Source organism: Callithrix jacchus, chromosome 3, assembly GCF_049354715.1.
Source record: "Callithrix jacchus isolate 240 chromosome 3, calJac240_pri, whole genome shotgun sequence".
NCBI lineage: Eukaryota > Metazoa > Chordata > Mammalia > Primates > Cebidae > Callithrix > Callithrix jacchus.
Genome location: NC_133504.1, coordinates 88,170,328 through 88,191,173, shown reverse-complemented (window position 1 = coordinate 88,191,173; position 20,846 = coordinate 88,170,328). Strand labels below are relative to the sequence as shown.

General features: G+C 38.1%; 1 protein-coding gene and 1 non-coding gene across 2 annotated transcripts in view; both read right to left on the bottom strand.

Annotated features, from left to right (window-relative positions):
* Positions 1–20,846, bottom strand: part of COL25A1 (collagen type XXV alpha 1 chain) — a 518,595-nt gene that overhangs the window by 350,878 nt on the left and 146,871 nt on the right. The window lies entirely within an intron of this gene.
* On the bottom strand, positions 5,615–5,778 carry LOC118152649 (U1 spliceosomal RNA). Its single transcript, XR_004741379.2, has one exon. It is a non-coding gene; the product is annotated as a U1 spliceosomal RNA (small nuclear RNA).

Sequence of the window (20,846 nt, the reverse complement as noted above, 5' to 3'; positions counted from 1 at the left end):
CATGCACAAGAACACACATGACAGGGAATCTTCTGCACCCCACGTTTACTGGCACCACCCCTTCCCACTATCCTTTGCCAGGTCTTTGCCTCCCCAGCACTAGCTCCCTCAAGCTTTCTTCCAAATAACTGCAATGGCTAGCAGTTGAGTAACTGGAGAGTATGAAGCATGGTTCACAACACAAAACGAATAAAAGGAAAAAGAAAGAGCCATGAAGAACATTAATCATGAAGAAAACTATAAGGATAAGCCTCCAATTTGAGGTATTCTAAACTCACAAGACAGGGTTCTAACTATGCAGCTAAAATAGTGAATTTGGAAAGTATTATCAACATTAGACCATTTCTAGCATTTTGGAGGCAGAAGAGTGAAATCCACAGAAACGGAAGAAATATTCATGAGCTAGCAGAAAGGGTCAAAAGTGTGAAAGTAAGCAAGCTTGTCAGTATAATAAACAAACAGAACAATCTACATATAATATAGAGGCAATCTAAACAAAGATTGCTAGTGAAATAGGAAATAAAACTGATTACAGCAGTACAAACAACACAAAATAAATACTTAAAATCATGTACTTTCAAAGAGGTCAGAGTGTAAAATAATGAAAGTTCCTAATTGTGACAAAACCAATTTCTCTTATAATAAGTAAGTCGAAAAACCATAAAAGACAGCATGCTTGGAAAGGAATAGTGTAATAAAGCTATGACCAAAGTTCAAACACCTGTGCCAAAATTTACACTGCTTTTCCTAATTGATATTATATCACAGAAATGTACATTGCTCTTCTTAACTTAGAGTCAAGATGTATCCATGAGTAAATAAAGGACTGAGAAAAAATACAATATGAGAAAAAAATACAATCGCTCCTTAAAGTTGAACATATGTGTAACGTCGAATAAAAGAACATCTCTTTTCTTCATTTTTAATGTCTGAATTAGTAAAATGAAGTCAAACAAAATTTTAAAATTTTTATAAATAAAGCAAACTATTAATAGAAAGTAAAGTTGCCTTGAAAATTGGCCATACTTAACCCTAAGTAATAAATAATACTGCAAGTTTTTAATTGAAGGTAAAGAAAAGAAGAGGAGACTTCTGCTTATTTTATATTTTTACATCTAAGCTCGCCCTCTTCAACCTGTCACGAATAAGTCACTACTACCTAAAAGACATCTTGGGAACAGCCTCCGTCCATCTGCACAGTTTAGCATATTTGCACTAATTACTACAAGACTGGCCTATTGTTGGTCCCTCAGTCAGTGAGCCCGAGGTCAGCAGGAAGAGCTGTGTGACCCATGCACTGACCCCAAGGGATGGCCACTGACCTGCTAGCCTGACCTGTAAGTGAGGAAAGAACTAAAAATTCTTAGAGGGATTCACTCTTTTTTTAAACTCAAAAATAAAGTTTTTAAATGAGCATACCCTAAAATCCCTTTACCAACCTACATATTATGTAGTTTATTTCCTTTTATTACAATACAGCATTTTATTTGTATACATTTGATTATTAGACTCTACATCTTATATAATCCATATGTGAAATATTTATAATAATTTATGTATCTCAACTCTTTTTCTAATCTTTTGAGACAGGGTCTCACTATGTTGTCCAGCTTAATGTCAAACTCCTGGCTTCAAGCAATCCTCCCACCTTGACCTCTCAAAATACTAGGATTACATGCATGGCCTCAACTATTTTATATGAATTTCAACTACATCATGCTGTAGTTGGGGAACTGGAACCAGGGGAAACTTTGAACCCAGGAGATATTTGACAATCCCTGGAGATATCGATTCCTGCAACTGGAAGGTGGAATCGGCATCTAGTAGGCAAAATGGATACTGCTAAACATTTTATAGTGCATGGGTCAGCCACCTAAAACACAGAATTATGTGGTCTGCAGTGTCAATAGTGCCAGGTTGTTCTAGTTGATAGGAACCTGAATTAGTCCCTCTTAGTGATTTGCCTTATCATCTAAGAAATCAATTCTTTCTTTCTTATCCCTAAATATCTACATCAAGTAACATTATATTGTTCCTATAATTACCAGGATTGACTGTTTAAACGTAAGTTTTCTGAACCCCTGACGATGAATCTGAATTGTTATGAAAGAGACAAGGGAATTCACACTGATATCCAGCACCGCACTGTTTCTGCTGCACTCCGAATTGTGAAAGCCAAATGTCTTCTTGGTTTTATATGATAAAGTATTTGCTTTTTTATGTTTAAACTCATGAAGTTATATTGTATTTTCTTAAATAATTCAGAAAAACAAAAAGCATTCCAGTTATTATATTAATAATTTGTAAAATTGGAGCCCATTTGTAAACTTTCTTATAGGTAAGAAATAAGATGATGGGAAGTGTCTAAGAGTTCAGGACCAATTAGTGACTTCACCAGGGACTGTGTGCTAACTAGAGTAAGTATGAAGAAGCAGTTCACTCCAAACCTCAGGCAACAGGTAAAATCTAGTGAATCATTCTGAAGCACCCTGAACTTTCCTGTTTGGTCTCTGCCAGTCATTTCAACATCATGTCCAATGCTCTGCATATGGAGCCTGGAAAGTAATGTTGAATCAAGAACACAAGAAGAACATGAGGAAAAAAAAGAACATGAGGACATTTTTAAGATAATAGAGAATTCAATTCAAATTAGTGCAATATGGTGCAGCTGACATAAATACAGGCAGTTGAAAATATAACAGAGGAAATATGTCAGAAAAGGCTTCCTGTGAAAGGTTTTGAGTCATATTTTGAAGGAAGAAGAGGAGAAGTATTGTCCAGAAAGAGGTATAGAGCATTTTTGGGACATGCAAAGGCCCAAAAACTAGCAAATCAAAGTCAGAGAAGCGCAAATAGATGAAAGTGACTGGAGCAGGGAGATCATACTGGAGAGTGCTCAGAAATTAATCTGTTAATTTCTGATTAATTAGGCTAATGCAGAAAAGGGAAAAGAGGTGGTTAAATCCGCCAAGTGCCAGGCTGTATGGATTCTCAAAACACTTGCAACTACTGTCCATCACCTTGTTTTGTTTCCTACAGAGCAGTTGTTCCTCCCTAAAATCATCTTGATTTACCTACTTGACTTGGTCTCCCTAACTACAATGCAAGTTCCACGCACTGAGTTTGGGTTGCCTGGAGGAATGTCTAGCCAATGAGAGCACTTTAAAATGAGGTGAACCAGTGTGGAAGCTAGAGAAATAGAAACGAATTAGATGAAAGGAGTCAAAGTTTACTGGACTGTAACAGCTGATGTACGTGCCATGCTACAGATGTAGCCTGAGAGGCACTGTCTGACAGAGACTGGCCTCACTGAACATGTGGGAAACTGGCATCTCCACAGCTGCCTGAACATGCAGAAGAGTTAATGACCTCCTCTCCAGGGAGTGAATTTATTTTAACTAATACGAAATTTACCTAATTTTAAAAGAAGGAAGCCAGTGGATAAGTTGTTCTCTCTTCCTACCCTGGAGGCATTGTTCTGACAAGCATTAGTTCCTGTGTCCTCTCTGATGATGTGCTGTGAGGCTGAGCCGTCTTTGGGGTGCTTCTTGTGAAGCTTCGGCCTGGTAAAGTTCACCTCCTTCTATTTGTTCACCTACCTTTTGCCTCCCCTGCTTTGTTCCATTTCCCCTCACTTCTGCCTCCCTGGGTTTGCACTCCCCTCTAAAGTGCTAGGATGTTAAGCTTCTGACTCAGGCCATGTTTTCTGGGCATCCCAGGCTGAGACAAAAGCTATCCTAACCTACTAAGTGAAACTCAACCCAAGTACTTAGTGTGTTGATTTTCAATCTATGTGGTCACATCCAGAATAGTTTAGAGATGTGTACAATGTTACCAAGTGGATGGCACAGGCTTTACACTGCCACCTCATCTGCCCAAAATTGTTTCCACCAGATAAAATGGGCTTTGCTGCAGACATGTAACAACTGCCCAGAGTTTTTGACCTATACTAGAGAATATGCAAGATGGGATATGAAGGAACTAAGGACAAAAGAGAGGTAGGCTAGCAACACAGAAAAGAAGCAACAGGGAAACGGAAGCAGACTAATTACAGAAGATCAACCATTTCCCCCCAGCAGGAACGCCTGCTGCACAGGCTGCATGGCAGATTTTGGAAGCCTAAACAGCATAAATGGCTAAAGGTGTTTTCTGATGAATGAGGTTTTACTTCTTTGGCAGGTAACTGAAGTCTGACTTTGGGAACAAGAACACCTGGAAGTCAGCTCAGCTCTTGAACTACTCCCAATTCCTCATATCAGATTCATTATGAGAAGCCACCTGTGTCTCTGCTCATCAACTCCTGCTGGTTTCTGGTTCTGATCTGTTGCAATGCACCAAAGAGTCATTTTTATTTATAAAAGTAAAATAAATAATTCATAAGGATTTCCTGACCCTTCAGCATTGAGCCAATGTAAATATGGTCTGTGTTGATGATCCTAGAATTGCAAATTGCTTCAACACTTCTGCTAAGTAATTACTTAATCCAAGTAGTAAAACCTGAGTAATATAAATTAACGAGTGGTATGGCTCAGTTTTAATTAGCAAAAATTATGAATTATGACTTTTTTTTTTAAGAAATGCTTATGGAAGAGAATACTATGTATCCACCAAACTCTGCTTGCTTTTTCTCCTGGGCACATAATGGAATGTAGGCAGAAGTAGGCCTGGCTTGTGCAAGAAATTGGCTATGCAAATCCTCCATGATTTCTACCTTTTCCTATTCACTGTTTGAGAGGAGAGGAAGACACAGCCCTGAAGAGAATTTAGCATAGTGAAACAATGAAAGAATCCTGGATTCCTAAAAGAATGCAGAGCAGAGACATCTCTACCCTTCACACCTCCATCTCCCACACTGGAGATTGGAGTTTGACCTAATCAAGAAATATGTTTATTTGTTTTGTTTTTAATGTTTTAACGTTAAGAGACTGGATTTGAGGAAATTGTTGGTGTAAACAGTGTTGGTTACTCCAACTAGTGCAAGTTTGTAATTCAGACTACGTTAGCAACAGTCATTTAATCATTTACTTAAAAGCATCATTCATCTCATTTGTTAATCTGTTCAAAAGTCCTCTAGGGCACATGCTTTATAAATGAATAAAACAAAATAAAATTATGCAAATTCATTTTCTCAAATGGTTCTTCTATGTTGTATGAGGATGCTTTTTGTTCTTTTAAATATTTTAAGCATTTCCACAACAATTTCCTTTTTATTAATTAGCAAAATGAAACTTCCAGCCCAGTCCATCCAAATAATCACAATTACGTCTAGTTAGAAACACCACCACTTCCTTGCCTTTCAATAATTTGCTTATTAATAAGCCTGGTTGGATGCCTCGCAGAAATGTTTCCCAAACCATTAAGCTCCACTTCATTCTGTGGTTTAGACTCCAAACCTGAATTCAAAAACATCTTCCAAATGTTTGCAACAAAAACTGTTACTTCCAAATAGAAAAAAAAATATGATAATAGTCATGTAACATCCTTTGCACACAGAACTAGACTGTGTATTCTCTGAGTTATCAGAAATAAAAATTCAAGCATATATATTTACTCAAATTTAGGTTGTAAGCTTAATAGTTAATAATCAGGAATGGGCAATTTTTTTTTTTTTTTACAGAAGAAAGCTCGAACGCAGTTCCCCACTACCACAAATTATGCAGTCAAGTTTCCCACATTTGGGAAAATCGCAGGGGTCAGCACATCCGGAGTGCAATGAATAAGCCTCACCCTGGGAAAACCACCTTCGTGATCATGGTATCTCCCCTGCCAGGTAAGGATAATTTTTTTTAAGTTTTATAGCTTTCAAGCAGAATATATACAGTGGTCACGAAGTCCTCAGGCATGGCTAAGAAAAAACTTTCTAACTAACGGTCGAGACCTAAACTCAGTTATCAGGGTCAGCTCTAATAATTTCCGCCCCAAAAAAAAGAAAAACAAAAGAAACTGCATAAAAAGTAAAATTAGTGCATTCATATACAAAGATCTCTAAAGTGAATTTTGAACACTGCCCATTTAAAAAATAATGAAGGGCCAAGCACAATGGCTCATGCCTGTAATCCCAGCACTTTGGGAGGCCAAGTCAGGAGGCTCACCAGAGACCACAAGTTCGAGACCAGCCTAGGCAACATACTGAGACCCTGTCTCTACATAAAATTTTAAAATTTTGCTGTGTATGGTGTGGCACACCTGTAATCCCAGCTACTTGATCAGGAGGATCACTTAAGCCTGGGAGGTTGAGGCTGCAGTGAGCCATGATCATGCCACTGCACTCCAGCCTGAGTGACAGAACAAGTCTGTCTCAAAACAATAATAATAATAGATAATTAGTAGTCATGATGATGGTGTACACTAGTGAGAAAAATTATAGTTCACATTAAGCGTGTGCTATCTCCATAATATTAAGAATTTTAAGTAAATTAAGTATAATTTTAAAATTGCATTAAATACAGTTTCTAACTAGAATAGGGCTTGTACACAAACAATATAATGTTTATAATGTTCAATATAAATGTTTATTGAGCTGAAACATCTTCAGCATCAAAAACATCTGGAATTACAACTTTAAAAATTCGAATTTTTTGAGCTCTTGCTTTGAAAAAACAATGACTTTTTTAGTTGAGATTTCCATTTTTCCTTTTTAAAGTAACTTGCACTAAGAATAAAATTAGTTCAAAGTTTCTACTTAAAAGTCATACATATACTGTGGTGCCTGAATTTCAAATCAGTGTGAGTTGTCTATGAGCGGGTGAAAGTGTCTTTTTAGTTGTAACTTATAAGATAAGCTAAAGGTATTCCATGGCATATTCCATATTTCCTACTGAACAACAAAGGTATTTCATTTGACATGTCTAGTAGATCAATTGTCTCAATCTCCTTCCTTCCATCCTTACTTATGCTTAAACATCCTTAAAGCTTTTCCTGTAAATACAGCTGGGACTCCGCTTCTTTCTGCCAATCTATTATTCTGTCACATTTCCTTCTTTTATGTCCTCAAACAAATAAGTGTCATCTTCCTGCTTTTATTTTGGCTGAGAACTCAACTGAATCAGTTTTCCAACAAATCTGGAACACAGAATTCTAATTTTCCCTGTTACTTTTGCCTCCCTGACTAAAACAAGCCATCTTCTGGTGGTGCTGTGACTCTACTGTATTTGGAGTTGGAACAGGTGCTATTTCCTCCTCGGGCCTAAACATCAAAATATTTGAGAAATGGGATTTGCACTCCACTGATCTGTGTAAAGTCATAGCTAACAACGACGCATATTTAAAATGAAAAGATTTCCTGGCACTGTGAACACACAAGCCTTAGGAAGGTTCTAAATGTTGTACTTTGCTATTGTGTTTCTCTCTGGAAAGTAATGCCAAATAATGCATTCATTGAGTATGAATCTAATATACAAATTAGAGATTGTGACTAATGGGTTTTTCAAGAAGTGTGAAATTCCTTTTTGTAATTGCCGAGGAACAGACATTTCTACTGAATTTGATATTTCTACGAGAGTTTCTTTCATTCCAGGTAGTGATTGGGAAATCTGCAAGAGGAAAGTACTTACAGGTGGTGGGAAAGATTCGTGTAAATAATGTGCTTTTGAAGTTGGGAAGTTAATTTTAATCAAATTTCTAGAAAATGAGCATGATCAATGAGGTCTTTGTTAGTAATTGTTTCACAAATTTGTTTTTCTTGAATCTTACAAAATGGAATGAAAATGAGAACGTTGCCCTGTTAGACAAACGTTCGTGAGGGTATTAAACAAAAATCCTACAGGAATTTATGTAACATCTTAAGTGGGTTTAAATAATGCTTGAAGTTGAACCAGAAGGACATTTTACAAAACTCGTCTTTCTCTCTCAAGAGTCCCATTCAGAATAACATGTGTGCAAATCCTAGGCAATATATGGCTGCAAAGTGAGGCAAGAGACACATCAAGAGTAAAGCCAAGCTCTTTCTGAGTTATGCCCTATAACTCCTCTGTATTTTGGTCTCTCATTCCACGTGTGTAACACAAAATGAAGAAATAAACCTTTTTTCTCTATAGCCTCTTGAATAAATGAAAAATGAGCTTGAGAACATCCAGGAAAAATAAATACTTATTGTGGCAGGCATTATTCTTAAAATGTATCACTGTAACATTTCTCTCATTTTAGGAACAACCTTAGTATAATTACATTTGTAACTGTAATTGAAGTGATAAGATTTCACCCAGTTCCCTATTCTTCTAAAACCAGCTTCCCTTCTTCCACTTTCCTTCCCTACTTCTCTCTCCCTTGCTTTTGAGTTACTTAATGTACATTAGCATGGTGCTGAACACTGGGTTAAGCTCTAGATATTCCCCACTGACAAGATGAATGAGTCTCTTAAAGTCTAGAAGAAAAGGCTACCATTGAACAAGTAAAAGGAAAAAATGGAGAGGTACCAATGCTATGGGGACAAACAACAGAAGACAATCTAGAGGGACACAAAACACTCATCTATAGTTTCAGATAGATGAGGAGACATGGGTCAATTAATGATTTCATGGAACTAGAGAAAAATTTTGTCAAAACTGTTTATCTTGACCTCCATTCATATATTTTCTTACTTCCATAATGCAGTCACTTTGGGTACAAAGGGCATGAATAACTGAAACTAGTTGGTTTTTTAGGTTGCCACCATTTATGAGGATCCTAAAAATGATGAACTAAGACTTGAGAATCCAACTGTCTCATAATGGCTCATTGTTTGTTCTGAACAAGCTTTTGCATCTTCATGAAAAATTAAGTGGAGCTGTGGTAATTCCTTGGCTAGGATTGTTTTCAAGTTTATACGAAATTTTAGTGTATCTCTCTGAACTCATCCTCCACTGAAACCCTACATTCTTGCTTTCTATTCTGGCATTAAAATTCTGATAAGTTTAAGTGAATTTATTAGAGCATGCTCACCATCACAGACTGAAGAAATATTACCAAATAAATATGGAGATCAAAAGCAACTACCAGCAAAAGAGTGGGAGTATTGGCTAGTACACTGTGTAAATACAACGTATTTTTCTTGCTTTACAGTTTTGCCATAAGTTATGATTCTTTGACTTACAAATAGGAAAAGATTATATTATTCCAACTAATTTTATTGTATGCATTTTACACAGAAACATACATATAAACAAGCTCTAGAACACTCAGTCATAAAAGATTCACAAATTTATATTATTATTTGTAACATAACCTTTTCTAAACTCAAGATATACCAATGCAGTTCTAGTTCCCATTGACACATATGACTCTCAGGAGCTACTATATATCATATTAAAGTTTCTTTGCAGAGGTGCTCTTTCAACGCTGTGCCAAAAGTTTAATCTGGAACCAGACAAAACTAAACCAAGCTCTGACTCAAACTACTTCAGAATTTGAGTCAGAAAGTATCATAGGCATATAAATCCTAAGACTTACCCTAGAGATAATAATTGTTTTTTTTTTTTTGAGACAGAGTCTCGCTCTGTCACCAGGCACCAGGCTGGAGTGCAGTGGCACAATCTTGGCTCACTGCAAGCTGGGACTACAGGTGCGCACCACCACACCCAGCTAATTTTTGTATTTTTTAGTAGAGATGGGGTTTCACCATGTTGGCCAGGATGGTTAGATCTCTTGACCTTGTGATCTGCCTGTCTTGGCCTCCAAAAGATAAAATGTTTTTAAACCAAATTTCTTAGGATCTTTTTAATAATCTCGTGATGTGAATTCATTGGAATGTCCATATTTGCTATTCTCAATCCACACATCTAGCGGCTTCACATCTCTCTGGGCATCTCTCACCTGCACCTCTCACCTGCACTACTGTCCGTGTCTCCAGGCTACTCTCCAAATCTCCCTCCTCTACACCATGCAGGAAAATTCTCTTGTTAAAAATCTGATAATGTCCTCTTGTATAAAAGCTTTCCCATGTTTCCCACACTCTGCGGTATACGTTTTAATTCTTTAACTTAGGAGAAGTGTCTTTATATAAATATATCCCCAAACTACCTCTCCAGCCTCAGCTACCATTCTACTTCATTCACTCAGGGTGTCCTGCCACGTCCAATACCTCATTTCTGCCCATATGTGCTCCTTGGTAAATCCTTCCGTACATACATTTTGCTTAAAATTCTCTACTCCTCCATTCTCTGCCTGGCAGACTTCCTAATCCAGCCTTCTCCAGGAATGGTCAACAAAGTTGTCATGGTAATTTGTTCATTGGTGTTATGACACTTATTTGTGTGTCTTATATTACAACTCATACTTGTCTGTATTCCCTTTTCCTTCACTTGCTGTAGCTTACCTAACCTTTGATGGCAAAGACCATGTCTTGATTATCCTGCATGTTAGCTTATAGCTGTATTTGTGTCTCTATCACCTGTCTAATACTTCATATAAGTGCTTAATGACAGCTGAATAAATGATTTTTCTTAAGACATATTTGGACTGAGTTAAACCATTTAAGTTAAGTTGATCAGTCTCTATCGAAGCCCTAGAAATTTTAGTTTGACAAAATAGTCCAAATGAATCTATAAAACAACTAATTTCCATTATAATATGGTGAATTATACCTTTTCTTCAACTAATTTATTTGGATTTATATTTAAAAGTTTACCTAAAGTCACAGGAGTATTTGTTTTTCTTTCCAAAAGGGAAAAGAGCAAAAGAAATAAATCCAAATATTTAAAATTTTCTTATTATGTAGCCTCCATCTTTGCAACATATTGTTATACTGGTGTTGTCTAACTAGTCACAAGAGTTACACAATTCAATATTTAAAATTCCATACTTATTGAAAACTATGTTATTTCATGTATTCATTTATGTGAAAGTGTATAATATATAATAGATGAATAAACACTCATAATTGTACAAGTCAAGGAAAGAAATATTAAAATAAAAGGTTTGGTGTTTCTAGCTATGAACATTGGTTCAGATAAAAATAAATATGTCAATAAATAAGTAAATAAATATGACATAGAACTAATCTGATTTGAGGACATGTTCCATAAATTTTACTGAATAAATATTTTCTACAGGAAAAATGCAAGAAAGGAGAAAATTAAACAATATTTTATGTTTATTTTTCTGATACTGTATGCACTAAGAAGAAGAGATAATTCCCTAATAGAGAAGATGAAAATTACAGATAAAATTTTATTTATATGCCAAAAAAAAGTATAATTCTTGAAACAGAAAATCCATACCAGGTTTTTCTAAAAACATTCTATGATCAGCAGCTTTCACCTCTTTCATTTATTCACATAGAGAACTGGACTTACTACTGGTCGGTGCAGGTCATACAATTCACACATCTTTTCAGGAGTTTGAACACCAGTGTGTTCATCAGTGGGAACTCATGTTTGAACATCAGTGTGAATTCTTACTGTCTGTGAATGCCTAAATGATCTTCTGATTTAAAAAAACAAAAACAAAAAAAAAACCTGGCTCCTGAGTAGCAGAGAAAATCTGAATTTATTCCAACTCAATTCAGTGTACACATGTCCACAGCATGCCCCCAAATGCATGGATGGATAAGGAGATCATGAGACAAGCCAATGGAGAGAAAGGAATGGAAGGAGAAATAAATAGATTTGCTTATTTGAACTCAGTAAGATTCCTCAAAATGAATAACATAGTAGTATATTTACTTGTAAACAATCTTTTGAAGAAATAGCTTAAGTGTCATCCAAAGTTTTTAAACAAGGAATCAGAACGTATTCTCCCTAATTCTTGTTGTCCAGGTGTGACATGGGACAGCTTCTGCATACCTAACTGACCCACATTGTGCTTCTGTGACCATTTCACATGGGGTTAGTTCCTATTGGTACTATCTGTTGCTTTTCAGTTTCTCTATCAACTGCAAATGTGTACAGAACTTCCTACAGGATGCAAGCTGCATGACGGAAAGGACTGTTTATCTTTTTCACTTCTTTATCCCTGGTCCTCTGTTCAGTGCCTGGTAACTGATTGAACGAATGAATGTGAACCCCACCACCAAGTCCTATTATCCACTGTATCCTAGCCCTTCTATCCAGTGAAAGGTCCATGGACAGAACTGGATGACTAAGAAGGAGCAGGAGGAGGCATCCCTGAGGTTCCAGGGAGACACATGCCAACTGAGAGTGCTGGGACTCTTATCCTAAAGTTCTCATTTCTTGTCTCACTTCATTAACTTACAAAGATTGAGTAAAACAAACAATGCAATAGACTGAATACTTCTGATCACCTCCCCGATTCCCAAATCCATATGTTGAAACCCTGATCCCAGTTTGATGGTATTTGGAGGTGGGGCCTTTGGGAGTAATTAGGTCATGAGTGGAATTTACAAGAATGGGAATAGCGCCCCTCTAAGAAGAGGCCAAAGAACTAGGTAGCTCTTTAACTCTGAGAAATAAGTGTTTGTTTCTTAAACCATCCAGATTATGGCATTTTGTTACAGCAACTCAAGCTAAGACACAGACTAATTTCATTTTCTCTTATCAAAATATAAAGTGATGGCTGGGTGCAGTGGCTCACGCCTATAATCCCAGCACTTTGGGAGGCCAAGGCAGGTGGATCACGAGGTCAAGAGATCGAGGCCATCCTGGTCAACAAGGTGAAACCCCATCTCTACTAAAAATACAAAAATTAGCTGGGCATGGTGGTGCATGCCTGTAGTCCCAGCGACTCAGGAGGCTGAGGCAGGAGAATTGCTTGAACCCAGAAGGTGGAGGTTGCGGTGAGCCGAGATCGTGCCATTGTACTCCAGTCTGGGTAACAACAGTGAAACTCCGTCTCAAAAAAATAAATAAATAAATAAAATAAAGTGAATGGTGTGAAATAAGAAATGAAAATAAGACAAGAAATATTAAAACTTTTCTATCATAGTTACTTGTCTTTCTCTGAGCTTTTCCAAGGTAAGTGCTGTATTTTATTCATCTTTAAATAGCCACTTCTTTGACATAACACCTGACATAAAATTGGTGTTCAACATGTTTGCAGAACAAATGATAGCCACAGACTTTGAAATGCATGCAAATAAGATAATCTGTTTTCTACAGATGATGAATATCCAGCCTCTCACAAGAGCCTTCTAGTCCCTTGACTGTGCTCCCTAAGGTATCAGTGATGTGAAGTCCAGGCCTTTGTTTAAAGACCTCTCCACAGAGGATAGGGCTTCTCTGTGTTGATACAGAGACAAAGAAATCCCAGGGAATAAGGCCTCTAGAGAAAATTTAATAAAGTGTTTCCCCTACAAGGGGTTAGAACCTGATATAATCATTCCAAACATTTTAAGATGTATAGGTCCTGCAGGGCCACCTAAACCATCAGCTCTGGAAGCCTGAGACGAGGTAGGAGCAACTTGCTTACTGAGCTCACTAAGAACATTTCCTTCTACTTAACCTCTTTTTGCTTCTCCCTCTAGCCACTGTTCAAAAATATTTATTGCACCAGGCACTGTGCTAAGGGCTGGGGATAAGAATAATAAATAGGGAGGAGATACAAGATGGCCGAATAGAAACACCTCTGGAATGCAGTTCCCAGCAAGAACAGTGCAGAGGGTGAGTGCTCACCACATTTCCAAACCAGTTTTCACTGCCCACAGACCAGGAGACTCCCAGCCTAAAAGCACCACAAGTTTTCAGTGCTGCAGTTTCAGCCAGCACTGGGTCAGCGCACAGAAACTCACGCAAATATGGGTGGTCATTTCAACTGGCTCCCGGAATGCCTGGGAGACAGAGCCACCCACTCAACTAAAAGTGAGGGGGCTAAGACAGGGAGCCAGGAGATCTGGCTCGGCAGATACCACTCCTACAAAACAAGCAACCTGAAACACTCTGGCTGAGAGTTTTGCAGGAAGTGCAGCCATTCCCAGAACCATCTATCTCAGTGTAGGGAAGGGTGTCTCCCAATACCCAGGCAGTACACCAATACCGAGGCAGTTCACATAGCAGTTGGGCAGAGCCTGCAGCAGCTCAGCAACGCCTCTGCTGGCAGACTGTGACTAGACTACTACGTGCAGGGCAGGACATATATGAAAGAAGGCAGCAGCACAATAGGACCTTATAAATAAAGCTGACCTTCCTGGGACAAAGTACCTGGGAAAAGAGGCAGTTATGAGTTCAGCTGCAGCAGATGTAAAGGTACCTGCCCAGCAGCTCTACATAGAATAGCAGAGCTCCCAGCACAGCTCCTATAAGGGACAGACTCTCTCCTCAAGCAATTTTCTGACCCCCGTATACCCAAAGAGACACCTCATAAAGGAGAGCTCAGGCCTACATCTGGTGGGTAGCCTTCTGGGATGAGGATAACAGAAGAAGAAACTGGCGGCAACTCTTGCTATTCTGCAGCCCCTGTGGGTGATACCCAGGCAAGCAGGGTCTAGAGTAGACCTCCAGCAGCCCTGCAGCAGAGGGGCCTGACTGTTAGAAGGAAAACTAAGAAGCAGAAGAAATACCTTCAAATCAACCAAAAGGATACCCACTCAGAGACCCCATCCAAAAGTCACCTACTACAAAGACCACAGGTAGATAAAACCACTGAGATGGGAAGAAACCAGCACAAAAAGGATGAAAACACCAAAAACCAGAATGCCTCTCCTCCTCCAAAGGAGCACAACTCATCACCAGCAAGGGAACAAAGATAGATGAAGAATGAATCTGAGGAACTGACAGAAACAAGCTTCAGAAGGTGGGTAATAACAAACTTCTCAGAGCTAAAAGAACATGTGCTAACCCAATGCAAAAACTAAGAACCTAGAAAAAAGGTTAGATCAGATGCTAACTAGAATAAACCATTTAGAGAAGAATATAAATGACTTGATGGAGCTGAAAAACACAGCACGAGAACTTCACAAAGCATACACAAGTTTCAATAGCTGAATTGACCAAGCAAAAGAAAGGATATCAGAGATTGAAGATCAACTCAATGAAATAAAATGAGAAGGTAAGAATAGCGAAAGAAAGAGTGAAAATAAATCAACAAAGCATCCAAGAAATATGGGAATATGAGAAAAGACCTAATCTACCTTCGATAGGTGTACCTAAATGTGATGGAGATAATGAATCCAAGCTAGAAAACACTCTTCAGGATACTATCCAGGAGAACTTCCCCCATCTAGCAAGGCAAGCCAACATTCAAGTCCAGGAAATACAGAGAACACTGCAAAGATATTCCTCAAGAAGAGCAACCCTAAGGCACATAATTGTCAGATTCACCAGGGTTGAAATAAAGGAAAAAATGCTACGGGCAGCCAGAGAGAAAGGTCAGGACATCCACAAAGGGAAGCCCATCAGACTCACAGCAGATCTCTCCCCAGAAACCCTACAATCCAGGAGAGAGTGGGGACCAATATTCAACATCCTTAAAGAAAAGACCTTTCAACCTAGAATTTCATATCCAGCCAAACTAAGCTTCCTAAGTGACGGAGAAAGAAAATCCTTTATGAACAAGCAATTGCTAAGAGATTTTGTCACCACGAGGCCTGCCTTACAAGAGCTCCTGAAAGAAGCACTAAATACAGAAAGGAAGAACCAGTAGCAGCCACTCCAAAAAAGTACCAAATGGTAAAGACCATTGATACAATGAAAAAATATGTCAACTAAGGGGCAAAACAACCAGCTAGCATCAAAATGGCAGGATCAAATTCACACATAACAATATTAATCTTAAATGTAAATGGACTAAATGCCCCAATCAAAAGACACAGACTGGCAAATTGGATAAAAGTCAAAACTCAATGGTGTGCTGTATTCAGGAAACCTATCTCACATGCAAAGACACACATAGGCTAAAAATAAAGGGATGGAGGAAAATCTAACAAGCAAATAGTGAGCAAAAACAAAGCAGGAGTTGCAATCCTAGTCTCTGATAAAATGGACTTTAAACCAACAAAGATCAAAAGAGACAAAGAAGGGCATTGCATAATGGTAAATGGATCAATTCATCAGGAAGAACTAACTATCCTAAATATATATGCACCCAATACAGGAGCACACAGGTACATAAAGCAAGTTGTTAATGACCTGTAAAAAGACTTAGACTCCCACACAATAATAGTGGGAAACTTTAACACTCAACTGTCAATGTTAGAAAGATCAACGAGACACAAAATTAAGAAGGATATCTAGGACTTGAACTCAGACTTGGAGCAAGCAGACCTAATAGACATCAACAGAAATCTCCACCCCAAATGCACAGAATATACATTCTTCTCAGCACCACATGGCACCTACTCTAAAACTAACCACATAATTGGAAGTAAATCACTCCTCAGCAAATGCAAAAGAACAGAAGTCATAACAAACAGTCTCTCAGACCACAGTGCAATCAAACTAGAACTCAGAATTCAAAAATTAACTCAGAACCAGTCAACTTCATGGAAAATGAACAACTGGCTCCTGAATGTTGACTGGATAAACAATAAAATGAAGGCAGAAATAAAGATGTTCTTCGAAACCAACGATAACGAAGACACAACGTGCCAGAATCCGTGGAACACATTTAAAGCAATCTCTAGAGGAAAATATATAGTAATAAATGCCCACATGAGAAGCAAGGAAAGATCTAAAATCAACACCCTATCATCGAAATTGAAAGAGCTAGAGGAGCAAGATCAAAAAACCTCAAAACCTAGCAGAAGACAAGAAATAACCAAGATCAGAGCAGAACTGAAGGAGATAGAGACACAAAACACCCTTCAAAAAATCAATAAATCCAGGAGCTGGTTTTTGAAAAGATCAACAAAATAGACTGCAAACCAGATTAATAAAAAAGAAAAGGGAGAAGAATCAAATAGATGCAATAAAAAATGATAAAGTGGATATCACCACTGACTCTACAGAAATACAAACTACAATCAGAGATTACTACAAACAACTCTATACACATAAACCAGTAAACCTGGAAGAAATGGATAAATTCCTGGACACTTGCACCCTCCCAACCCTAAACCAGCAAGAAGTTGAAACCATGAACAGACCAGTAACAAGGGCTGAAGTTGAGGCAGCAATTAATAGCCTACCAACCAAACAAAGTCCAGGTCCAGACGGGTTCACAGCTGAATTCTACCAGATGTACAAAGAGGAGCTGGTACCATTCCTTCTGAAACTATTCCAAACAATACAAAAAGAGGGAATCCTTCCCAAATCACTTTATGAAACCAACATCATTCTGATACCAAAACCTGGCAGAGACTCAACAAAAAAAGAAAACTTCAGGCCAATATCCATGATGAACATTGATGCAAAAATCTTCAATAAAACACTGGCAAAGTGATTGCAACAGCATATCAAAAAGCTTATCCATCACAATCAAGTAGGCTTCATCAAGGGGATGCAAGGCTGGTTCAACATACACAAGTCTATAAACATAATCCACCACATAAACAGAACCAAAGACAAAAACCACATGATTATCTCAATAGATGCAGACAAGGCCTTTGACAAAATTCAACAGCCCTTTATGCTAAAAACTCTCAATAAATGAGGTATTGATAAAACGTATCTCAAAAGAATAAAAGCTATTTATGATAAACCTACAGCCAGTATCATACTTCATAGGCAAAAACTGGAAGCATTTGAAATCTGGCACTAGACAAAGATGCCCTCTGTCACCACTCCTATTCAATATAGTACTGGAAGTTCTAGCCAGACCAATCAGGCAAGAAAAAAAAACTGTATTCAATTAGGAAAAGAGGAAGCCAAATTGTCTCTATATGCAGACAACATGATTGTATATACATTGATTGTATATTTAGAAGACCCTATCATCTTAGCCCAAAATCTCCTTAAACTAATAAGCAACTTCAGCAAAGCCTCAAGATACAAAATCAATGTGCAGAAATCAGAAGCATTTCTATACACCAATAACAGACTAACAGAAAGCCAAATCATGAGCAAACTCCTATTCACAACTGCTACAAAGAGAATAAAATACCTAGGAATACAACTAACAAAGGATGTAAAGGACCTCTTCAAGGAGAACTGCAAACCACTGCTCTAGGAAATAAGAGGACACAAACAAATGGAGAAACATTCTATACTTATGGTTAGGAAGGATCAATATCATGAAAATGGCCATACTGTTCAAAGTAATTTATAGACTCAACACTATCTCCATCAAGCTACCAATGAACTTCTTCACAGAACTGGAAAAAAAACACCTTAAACTTTATATGGAACCAAAAAGATGCCACATAGCCAAGACAATCCTAAGTAAAAAGAACAAAGCTGGAGGCATCACGCTCCCTGATTTCAAACTATACTACAAAGCTACAGTAATCAAAACAGCATGGTACTGGTACCAAAACAGAGATATAGACCAATGGAACAGAACAGAGGCCTCAGATGTAATGCCACACATCTACAACCATCTGATCTTTGACATACTTCACAAAAACAAGCAATGGGGAAAGGATTCCCTGTTTAATAAATGGTATTGAGAAAACTGACTAGCAGTGTTCAGAAAGCAGAAACTGGACCCCTTCCTGACACCTTACACTAAAATTAACTCCAGATGGATTAAAGACTTAAACATAAGACCTGGCACCATAAAAACCCTAGAAGAAAACCTAGGCAAAGCCATTCAGGACATAGGCATAGGAAAGGACTTCATGACTAAAACACCAAAAGCATTGGCAACAAAAGCCAAAATAGACAAATGGGACCTAATTAAACTCCAGAGCTGTGTAGAAATAGAAACAGTCATTAGAGTAAATTGGCAGCCAAAAGAATGGGAAAACATTTTTGCAATCTACCCATCAGACAAAGGGCTGATATCCAGAATCTACAAAGAACTAAAAGATTTACAAGAAAAAAACAAACAAACCTGTCTAAAAGTGGGAAAAGGACATGAACAGACACTCTTCAAAAGAAAACATACATGAGGCCAACAAGCATATGAAGAAATGCTCACCATCACTGGTCATTAGAGAAATGCAAATCAAAACCACATTGAGATACCATCTCATACCAGTTAGAATGGCGATCATTAAAAACTCTGGAGACAACAGATGCTGGAGAGGATGTGGAGAAATAGGATCACTTTTACACTGTTGGTGGGAGTATAAATTAGTTCAACCATTGTGGAAGATAGTGTGGCGCTTCCTCAATGACCTAGAAATAGAAATTCCATTTGACCCAGCAATCCCACTACTGGGTATATACCCAAAGCATTCTAAATCATTCTATTATAAAGACACAGGCACAGGTATGTTCACAGCAGCACTGTTTACAATAGCAAAGACCTGGAACTAACCCAAATGCCCATTGATGATAGACTGGATAAGGAAAATGTGGCACATATACATCATGGAATACTATGCAGCCATAAAAAAAAAAAACAATGAGTTCATGTCTTTTGTAGGGACATGTGTGACTCTGGAAATCATCATTCTCAGCAAACTGACACAAGAACAAAAAATCAATCACCACATGTTCCCACTCATAGGTAGGTGTTGAACAATGAGAATACCCGGTGACAGGGAGGGGAGCATCATACATGCAGGTCTGTTGCAGGGGAGCCAAGGGAGGGTCAGCAGTGGGGTGGGTAGGTCTGGGAGGGATAATATGGGGAGAAATGCCAGATGTAGGTGATGGGGGATATTGTATTGCCATGTGTATACCTATGCAACAATCCTGCATGATCTGTGCACACACCCCAGAACCTAAAGTGCAATTTAAAAAAAAAAAGAATAAGTAATACAGTTATAGTCTTTGCCCTTACAAAGTGCAATGCCAAGCAAGGAAAATAAACATTTAACCAGGCAGATACAAAAATGTGATAAGATATAATCAAGGAAGAATAAGGTATTTGTCAAGAAGAAAATCCCAAGGGATGTGAGTGGGAGGCAGAAAAGGCATCCCTGAGGCAGTAATATCTACGTTGGGACCTGTAGATGAATTTAATTGATTTAAGCCTTTCTACAAATCCATGTCCTGACCACAATCTGATCCTTCTTGCCTCCTGTGGGTCTAAGTGTTCTGCCTGCAGGACGATAATCCATCTTGATTATAATCCATCTTGATTATACCAGTTTGCCACAAACCATTTCAGTTCTCTAATGATTAAACTCTATTTCGTCCTGTTAGGATGCTAAAATCTGGAATCCCTCTCTGAGGCCAAATTTTGAAAGTTTCTCTAATGCAATTCAGTTGGATAAATAGCATCCTAAAATCTCTTAAGCCTGAGAGTAGCAATACAATGTTCTGTGTGCCTTTAAAATAGCTACTCCTTCTGTCAAGCCTTCACTATATCTAAGTTGAATGGGAAAACAAACCACAACCACATAATGGAAGGCTCATCATGGGGTATGCAGTAACATGACTGGCTGGTCAACAATCTACAAATGTAAGATGCTATGCAAATACTACTCAAAATAAAATGTCATCCTTAAGCATTTCAAACATCTTAGGATTGATGACCTTCTGTCTAGTAGCATGCAATGTAAAGAAGTTTGATCTTTAGAAAAGTACCATTAGAAGTTGCCAGGGTACTTTTTAAATTTTTTAAATTGGGTATTATAGAAACCATACTTTAAGATGTGAGGGTTGGTTTGTTTTGTTTTTGAGACAGGGCCTCACTCTGTCATACAGGCTGGAGTGCAGTGGTGCAACCATAACTCACTGTAACCTGGAACTCCTGGGTTCAAGTGATCCTCCCTTCTCAGCCCCCTGAGTAGCTAGGACTAAGGCACATACTGCCACATCCAGTTAATTTAAAATAATTTTTTTTAAGTAGAGATGAGGTATCCCTGTATTGTCCAGGCTGGCCTCAAACACCTGGGCTCAAACAATCCTCCAGCCTCAGCCTCCAAGCACCTCCCAAAGTGCTTGGATCACAGACCAAGGTATACTAATATCCAAGATATGTTTTGA